Here is a 9,830-nt window from a genome sequence, read left to right as displayed (position 1 = left end):
ACGACCCGCTCGTTATTGGGATATGGATGATATGGGTTATATCATGAAAGCGTGCATAATATTGCACAATATGATTGTCGATGATGAGCGACAACAAGATGATCCAGCCTGGCAGGAGTTTAACGTGGAAGAGGCGATTAGAAGAGCAGAATCAGAGTATGACGGCGTGGAACCAAGCATACAAGGTGGGCCTCCATCATCTTTACCTGAGGAGAATGTCCGTCGCAATTTGATTAGAAATAGGCGTGTGAATGAACACTTGAAGGAAAATTTGATTGAGCACGTATGGATCCAAGCAGGAGGCGCACCACATGCTTGAGGGGCCATTGTTGTTTAGTTTATGTGTTTGTGGTTTAGTTTATGTGTTTGTATTGTGAAATGAAATAAATTGTATTGTGTTTAACGTTTTTAATATTTTAATATTAATATATTAATATTGGTGTCATTTTGAAAAGCTAATTAAATTATTAACAATAATATAATATTCTTAATCATAAAATATTTTAAATATTTAATTAACGGGCACTTAATCAATTTTAAAATTAAGTAAATGAGTTAAATATTAATATCCCCATATTTGGGCATCAATACCATTGTGTTAATGATCTCCAAAATCTATATTTTTACACTTTTTGATCCCTAAAATTGATTTGGGTATTGAGTATTTGGGGATCCCCATTGTAGAAGGCCTTAGATAGGTTTCGATCCCACGATTTCATAGACACGTAGCACACTTCGATCCGAGCTACGGTTTGGAAGATACGGACATGTGAAGTGAGGGGCAATTTTGTAAATTTATAAAAGTGGGTTTTAAAAACCCCAAAGGTCCAGAAAATTCTGGACTTTCTCTCTCCTCTCACGCCTCACTCTCTCTCCCTGTTATCTCTCCCCGACGCCCCTCCCCTAGGACACTCTCCTTCTCTCCAGCCTGCTTCCCTCGCCGTCCGGCTAGGAGGCGGCGACGGCAGCACCTCAGCCTCCCCCCTTCTCTCTCTCTCTCCTCCCCCGATCTCTTTCTCTCTCCCCGCACCCATCTCTCTCTTCCCCTCTGTGCGCGCGACACCTACACTGGAGGACAGCCTCCGGCCACTTTCCCGGCGGCATGAGACCACCGTCGTGACCCCTGTGAGCCGGCCGTTCCTTTCGGTGCCTCCCCTTGCCGGCCCGCCACCCCTGTGCGCAGGAAATCGCCGGAGAAAACTCCCCAGCCGCCAGTTTCTCTTGCCGATTCCGGCCATCTTCGAGCTCCGATCAAGAAATTGGTTAGTGGGTTTTCTTCCTTTCTTCATGGGCTTCCAAACCCATATAGTGTTATTTGTCAATTTTGAGCAATTGTGATTTTGGAAAATTGGGGTTTAGGGCTCATTTCGGGTTCCTATCAAATATTCGAAATTTGATGATGTTGTATGTATTTTTGTACAATTCTCATCCCTAATAATCTTTAAATTAAGTTTAGAACTGATGGTTCGAAGAAATCTTGGAGAATTGATAGTTTTTGAGTATTTAGGAACTTGATTTTGAGGAATTATGGGTCATTTCGGGTTGACCTTGTACATTTTGTTCTGGAGTTTATTTTGGACCATTGTCGGATACTATTTATTCATATGAAACCCCAATCGAAGTTTAGAATCAAAAAGGTTGTGGATTTTGGAGAAATTTTGGAATTCGATATTGATGTCACCACTTGAGTGATGATGGCAGTGGCTCTAACCACCCCGCTGTCATATTAATTATCTAGCAGCAATTTAAATGTTTTTTTAGTTGGTTATCGAATTATGGTAGGTGGAGGTTGTTCGGGTGGACCAAAGTTTATTTGAGATTGAATTTGGACACTTTTTAGATTATGAAGCTGTCCTTGGATGATTTTCTTGTTTCAGGCGAGGCGACCGTGGCTCGTGACGATCCGGTGGAGGATCGAAACTAGATTTCCCAATTTGTGAGTGGACTTTATTTTTATAAAAGTTTATGTTTCTAAATGTCTATGATTTCATTTATTAAATGGTGGATTTGTGTTGAGAATAGTTATTTAAAGTTTCTTCCAATGATATCTTTTTAGACTAATGACTTTAAAAGATTGAGACGTGATTTGAGGAAAGATACGTAAGTGATGATTTGGGTTGTTAAAGGGAATTGTGAAAAGAGGATTTGAGCCTGCCTGTGTTAAATGCACGGGATTGTGGCCAGGATACGAGCCTGCTCGTGCGGAGTGACCCCTCTGTATGAGATTGTGGCCAGGATACGAGCCTGCTCGTGCGGAGTGACCCCTCCGTATGAGATTGTGGCCAGGATGTGAGCCTGCTTGGCGGAGCGACCCTCCGTACGAGATTGTGGCCAGGATTTGAGTCTGCCCATGCGTGGGATTGTGGCCAGGACATTGTCTACAGTACGGGTATCAGTATGGTGTGAGTTTTAAGTATAAGAGTTTTGAGATGATTTTCGAAAATGGGTTGCGATATGATTTTTAAAACTGGGGGATTGCAAAAACGATCGTGTGGTTTCTAAAAGATGTTTATTCTAAGACTTCTAAAAGGATAAATTAATTATATATTTCGTTATCTTAGAACGTCCACTCACTGAGTTGTCTCGCGGTTGATCTTGTTTTGTTTTAAATTTTCCCCCCAGATAGTAGCTTTGGTGGAGGTCGAGCCAATCACGTCGAGGCGGTTACATCTATATTCCTTCCCGGACCAGTAGGCGTCATTTTATCTTTCGGTGTAAAATTCTTGTAATAGATTAGAGGCTCTGATAACCACTTTAAATATTTAGCTGGTTTCTCTGTGAAATTGTTGGGTCCAAGACCCTTTATTTGCTTGTGGTAGAGGTGGCTGAAAGACTTAGAAGTGCTTAACAGGTTTTGAAGTTTCTGGGTTAGTCTATTTTCAGGGGAGATTCTGCCGAATTTTCGGTAGGATTTTCCTTGATTTTGGATTCCCGCAGGACCTCTTCGGGTTTCAGGGTGGAATCCGAGGACGGTCCTGTCAAAAGGGCATATGTTGAAAGGATTTTGAGCAGGTTCGACATGCAAAACTGCTCGAGTGGTGAGGTTCCCATCAGCAAGGATGATAATTTCAGCAAGGAGCAATGTCCGAAAAATGAAATTGAGAAAAGTTCAATGCTAGACAAGCCTTATGCGTCTCTTGAAGGTAGTCTCATGCATGCTCAGGTTTGTACTAGACCTGATTTAGCCTTTGCTGTAAGTGTTTTAGGTCGATTTCAATCAAACCCAAGACTGCATCATTGGACTGCTGGTAAGAAGGTGCTTAGATATTTGCAGAGAACCAAGCATTACATGCTTGTTTATGGAAAAACATAGAAACTTGAGGTTATTGGATTCACTGATTCAGACTTGGCAGGTTGTAGAAATGATGGAAAATCTACTTCTGGTTTTCTATTCTTCTTAGCAAGTGGAGTTGTTTCATAGAAACGTGCAAAGCGAGGATCAATAGCCACATCCACTATGGAGGCTGAATTCATTGCTTGTTATGAAGCTACTAGACAAGCCATCTGGTTGAAGAACTTCATAAGTGAGATAAAGGTTGTAGATTCGATTTCCAAACCAATGAAGATCTATTGTGACAATCTAGCTACAGTTTTCTTCTCCAAAAACAACAAGAGAACTTCTGCAACAAGACTAATGGATGTGAAATACCTACTGGTTAGAGACAAAATAAAGAAAGGACAGATTGTGGTTGAACATATTGACACTAAGTCAATGGTTGCTGATCCGCTTACTAAGCCTCTACCTGTGGGAGTTTTCAAGGGGCATGTGAATCAAATGGGAGTTATAGAATCATTTGATGCAGCTGTTTTGAGGGACCAAGCTCTCTAAGTTAAGTTGCATCTTATTTTTCTAAATTTCCTTCTATGAAAGTTTGTTTCTGCTCATTTTGAATAATAATAATAACTTCAACGTTGCATTGTTGAATTATATCTTGACTAAAACTCAAGTTAATTATGTTGAGTTTTAATTAGAAATAAAGCAAGTTTTGTAATGATTCACAATTGTTAGTTCATGTGAATTGCCTTGTTTATTTGAGAGCTTCAATTTGAAGCATTTGGCGGTCTCTTTTGGAGCCATAAAGTTGGACTAGAAACATGGGAGTTAACTGTAAGTTTCTTTCATGTTGCTTTTCACACTTAGTCTTTTATGCCATGTTATTTAATTTATGTTGCTAGTAATCATAAAATGCGGGTGTAGCTATAAATCTTACACTAAGTTTTCTGTGGTTTTGTTTCATGAATTAATTAAGGCCGGCATATTGGGATTAATTAGTTTGGCTGACTCAAGTGATCACTAAGGAGTTCAACTTGCTTACAATTAAGAATATGTAGCATCACTATTCCACGCCCAAGTGGAAGAATGTTAGACTTTGTATTGGGCTGTTATAGTGTTGCACGACATATCCTTTAGTTGTGGGTTAAGTGGAACTAAAGTCAGTCAAACATAATTGACTGAATACCCTATAAAGATGGACATTACTGTTGTAGTGTGGATAAGTTTGACTGAGTACTTGACTGGCTGCCACTATCCCTTAATAGGTGGGATGTTGTTAGCTGAGTGTATATAAATTTGGGTTCCTGTAATTGAGTAAATCATGCTTAATATTCAGTTCTTGTTACTTATTGACAAGTTTAAGTTCTCAGTATACTAAAAGTGCAGAAGATTCAATCCTTTGCTTTGCAATTGTCGAAATGGCTTCATTAGGTAGAATTTAATTGTTGTTCTTGCTCTTGTTACTTTTGATTGACTAATTGATATAAGTGATTCAATTTCAAGTGGGTTGACTGATTATGCAAGCTACTGCTTACACAAGAACCCATCTCCTTTGTTGGAGATTTAGAGCCCAAAAAAATCTAACCCATAAAAAAAAATTACAAAAATTACAAAAATTTTTGTACAAGTATATAAATCTTCCTTCTCCCCTGCGTGGCCCTGAAGAAAAAAAACTAGAACTGAAGTGGGTTTCGATCTGGAGCATATGATCAAATCTCTCTCTTAATTCTCAGTTTTAGTTAGTTGCAACAATATTGATCTTAGTTAATTGGTTTGGTTGATTTGAGGGGAGTGAGTGAGAGAGAAAGAGAGCGTGGTTCTCGATCATGAGCCTTTGGTTTGGTATTTAGGGAAGGATGAGAAGAAACTAGAGGACTATAGAGACTAGGTGATTATGCAACTGAGTGTTCGATCTGGTGGTGGCACTTGGAGCATGATCGAGTCGGCGGTGGTGCACGGAGAGATATGGAGGAGGAGTTGGGTCATGGGCCTTTAGGCGGAGAAGAACTAATAGTTTTATTTTTAATTTTTGAGCAAATTACAATTTAGTACCTCAATTTTACGTGTTGTTTCAACTTAGTACCCAATTTTGAAAACTTGCAAAAAAGTATCTCAACTTTCATTTTGTGTCAAATTAGTACCTCTGTTAGTTTTTCTATTAAATAAACCGTTATCTGCTGACGTGGCAAGGCTATTTTCATCTTTTTCACCACATTTAAAAAATAATATTATTTTTAAAAACGTTTTAATAAACAAATTCCTTAAAATAATTAAAATAAAAAAATTTCTTAAAATAAAAACATTTCCCCCTCCCCCTTCCCCAGCCTTGCCCCATGCAGCACCACCCCTCAGCCCCAGCCCCAGCCCCAGCCCCCAGCCTCGTCCCCCCTACCCCACCCCACCCAGCCTCAACCACCCAATCCCAACCTTGTCCCCATCCCCTCCCCGCCCCCACCTAGACCCTTCAATTCCACTCATCCCTCCCCCACCAAGCCCCTACTCCCCGCCCCCACCCATCCTCCCCCTCTCCCTGCCCGACCCACCCTCTCCCCCCCACCCCAGTCTCGTCGCATCCCCTCCAACCCCAACCTCGTCGCACCCCCTCCCCCCAGCCCCAGCCCCCGTTGCACCCCCTCCCCTCAACCTAGCCCCGTCGCACCCCCCACCCAGCACCAGCCTCCCCTCCCACTTTCTTCTTCCCCACCCAGAACCACCCCTTACCTCTCTCCCCTCAACCCAACTGTAACAACCCGAACCAAATTCTACTAGAAATTTAAATTTTTATTTAACTATGGTTTTAAGAGGTTTTTAAAGGATGTTGAATTGTGAAACCCCGTATTTTTTCCAAGGTTTATTTTGAAAAGTATTTTATAGATTTTGGGATTTATTTGGAAAATAAAAAGGGTTTTGATTTAATTTTTAATTTTTGTTTTAAATTGGGCTTGACCCGAAAGTTGACTTTTAAAATTAGTGGGCTTTTGATTTTGACTTTGGGCTTGTTGGGAAGGTCTCGAGTCCACGAGTTCGTAGACACGTAGCACGCGTCGATTCAAGTTACGGTTTGAGAGATACGAACATGTGAAATGATGGGCAGTTTTGTAAATTTACAAAAGTGAGTTTTAAATACTCAAAAATTAGATTTTCTCACAATCTCTCTCATTCTCTCTATTTCTCTCTCTCTCTCTACCACGTCTCTCTCTCTCTGTCGCCGCCCATGCCACCGGCGCGTCCGGCGGTGGCTGGTGTTGGGCTTTGGCTCCCAGCCATTGCCATCCTCTCCTCCCTCTACCCTTGGTCTCCATTCAACCCAAAAAAGCCCCGAAACCTAACCCGGACCCGATTCAAACCCTCGTCGTCAATTTGACTTTTTCAGCGAGATTTAGGTGGCCGAACCCACTGGGTCTTGTTCCTCTCATCACGGCGAGTTCAGTCGTGGTGTCCTTTTGCTCCAATTATGCTGCATGACGAAGCAATAAGCTTGGGAAGTCCAACTTTCGGCGACTTTTGGCCGTCGGTCCAGTTTTGAAAAACGATCCTCTAGGTATGGGCTTCCTTTCCCTTAAGGCGTGGTCGTTCAATTTTGAGGTTTTAGGAATTTGATTTTAGGGTTTATGCCTATTTCGAATTTCTCAAATTGGACTTGAATTCAAGTTTTTTTTGTGCAATTGAACGTTCTATTATGCAATTATGATTAATTGGAGTTGTTTTGGAGTGTTTTCCAAGTTATGCCACCGCTGCCCTCGTCGAAACCGCCACTTGTGGCAGCGAGTTGGGTGGTTTCCCTTGTTAATCAGCCTCCCTAGGACTCCAAGAGGCCAATCTCAGGATCCCTATTGCGTATTGGTCAGTGTTGTATATTGTTTGGGCTCGAGCAGCCACAGTGCGTGGTGGTTACCACCCATTTCGGCTGTTGAATGGCTAAGTTGTGAATCTTGGATATTAAATTATTGGTTATCTAGTCTTAACAGGTGCACGGGCTTGGGAAATCTTATTCCCGATGCTGTCATGCTGCCAGATTGGAGATCTGAGCAAAGGCACCTGAAGGGCAATTTTGTCTTTTCACAAATTGCACGGTGAGTGAAACTTATTGGAATTGTTGTGGGAAAACAAAAACTTAGACCTTGTTCGATTAGGAGGACATATTGATCATTTTACCTCTTTACTCAAAATTCGTATATCTAACTTCCCAAATTATTAAAGTAGGCGTGTTTTTATACTAGGTCGATAGAGCTTCATCTCTTGACTATTCTAGTGGTAAACAAGTGAGGGGTCGTAAGTAGGAATTAATTTCGGAAAGGATTCGGCATAACTCAGAGTAAACTATGAGTGGACTTTGTTGTATAAATGTTTTATGCAATTTGGGTTTTATTTATTTAAAGAAAATTATTTAATTATTGCTTGCTAACTTAATTAAGGGTTTTAAGCAAGCTAGTGCAAGTTTATTCATTTTGAAAAAAGGAAAATAATAATGATTTACTATTACTGTTTGGAAGCTTAAATTTATGATTAATTATCTTGGAATTTTCGATTAATGATTTATGAGATGTTTTGGAAATCTGTTGAATTGCATAAGTTCGAAAATCTTTTGGTAAATAATTGTTTTGATATGAGTTAAGGAAGTGAGATTTGAGATCATGGTTGCATTGCATGATTATCATAAGAAAGGTTTATGGTAATGGTTTTTGGGTATTATTCTAAGCTGTTTATGATTAAAACTTCTATTTCTTTGGAAAGGATTTTGATTGAGAAGTCTTCACAATTTGAGAATGATTTTATTTAAGCGGATTTACTGAAAGAATTATATTTTCAGTTTTATCTGAATGAGTATTTCTGAGATGTGGTTTATTGAGATATCCAAAAGCTGTTTCAAACCACTATATTAGTACCCCCTTAGCAGGTATAGATTTGCTCTGCACTTGCCTAAAGATGACTCGGCAGTGTATGACCAGCACTTGCTCTGCATTTGCTTAGTCAGTGGTGTATGACCAGCATTATATATTGCTTTGCACTTGCCTAGTCGGCGATGTATGACCAGCATTACATATTGCTCTGTACTTGCCTAGAGATGACTTGGCAGTGTATGACCAGCATCATAAGATCTGCGTACACGTATGACCAGTTGTTCCCTGGGTACTAGTGTGGCGTGAGGTTTCAGTTTGTGGAGCATTTTGATAAATGAAATTACATCAATAAATATTTTAAATGACAGTTTCAGTAGAGCATTATGTTTTTATTTCAGATATTTTAACAGTTTTATAGCTTGAAAATACTATTTATTCTTTAGAGTTCGAATTACAGTTTTGAGATGATTTAAAAATGGATTTGAGAAATGGTTTTAAAACTGAGAGATTTTTTTAAAGAAAATGAGTTCAAAGTAAACGAGCAGTTTTACAAATGATTTTCAAGGGGTTTGTTTTAAAGTTTATTTTTGTCCACTCACAAAGATTATTCTCACGTGTTGTTTTTGTAACGTTTTCCCCTAGGTATTAGAGATCGCAAAGATCGGACCACACCACGTCGAGGCATCAGTTTTCCCTACCTTTCGTTTGTCAACATTGTTGGCGCAATGTTATTGCCTCATTTGTTTTTATGTTTATTGATGTTGTAAAAATCTATGTAGTTATGCTCTGTTAAATTTTCCAATACTGTTTTTGTTTGCAGTGGAGGTTAGCGGGCTCGACACCTGGTTGGTGTTGGACTCCATAGGGTCACTCCGGATTCTGGAGTGGAATTTGGGGACGGTCCTGTCACCAACCCAGCCCCTCCCCTCCCCACCCCCCTCACCCCCCTGACCCTCCCCTGCCCATCTCCCCCCCAAATTTTTTTTTAATTTTTAAATGTTTTAGTTTTTTTAAGAATTTTTTTATTCAAAAGTTTTTAAAAATATTATTATTTTTTAAATGTGGAAAAAAAGACGAAAAATACCTCTGTCACATCAGTAGTTAATGGTTTATTTGACAGAAAAACTAACAGAGGTATTATTTTGACACAAAATGAAAGTTGGGGTACTTTTTTGCAAATTTTCAAAGTTGGGGTATTAAATTGAAACAACATATAAAATTGAGGTACTAAATTGTAATTTGCTCTTAATTTTTTTATTATGTTTTAATAGGGTTAACAGTGTTAGCACTCTGTTAAGAGTAAGGACATATGTCATTGAATTAGCTAGGAGACAGAGGGAATACATGCATTTTGGTGGCAGTAGATTTGGACTCCTCTCTATTTTTTTTATTTTTTTTATTTTTCTTTATAGCTTCTATTGGCAACAAAGAATTATAATGCTTAACTCTTTCTCTTCTCCTTTAGGAGTGCATTTACCTTAATGTGGAGGTAACATTACCACTACATTATGAATTTGTCATGTATCATATATTTATATTCATTAACCATAGTTAATAACCATAAAAAAATAACCATAGTCATGTATCATGTATCATAGAAAAAATATATTTTATTTAATAAAATATAGTTTTGTCATTTTAGATCAAAAGTGAATACCATTAGAGTTTTGCACTTAAAACACGACTACAAAGGGGTTAAGTGTCAACTCTTGAAC

At 39.2% G+C, this 9,830-nt stretch overlaps 1 long non-coding RNA gene across 1 annotated transcript; it reads left to right on the top strand.

The window, feature by feature from the left end:
* Nucleotides 1–982: 982 nt before the first annotated feature.
* LOC147286243 (uncharacterized) lies at nt 983–2,759 on the top strand. Its single transcript, XR_015122102.1, has 3 exons — nt 983–1,262; nt 1,878–1,936; nt 2,623–2,759. It is a non-coding gene; the product is annotated as an uncharacterized LOC147286243 (long non-coding RNA).
* The last annotated feature ends 7,071 nt before the right edge of the window (nt 2,760–9,830 follow it).

The sequence above is a fragment of the Dryas octopetala genome, chromosome 4 (genome assembly GCF_963921425.1).
Source record: "Dryas octopetala chromosome 4, drDryOcto1.1, whole genome shotgun sequence".
Taxonomy (NCBI): Eukaryota; Viridiplantae; Streptophyta; class Magnoliopsida; order Rosales; family Rosaceae; genus Dryas; species Dryas octopetala.
The sequence above is the reverse complement of the archived record's forward strand: the minus strand, read 5'-3'. Positions and strand labels throughout refer to the sequence as shown.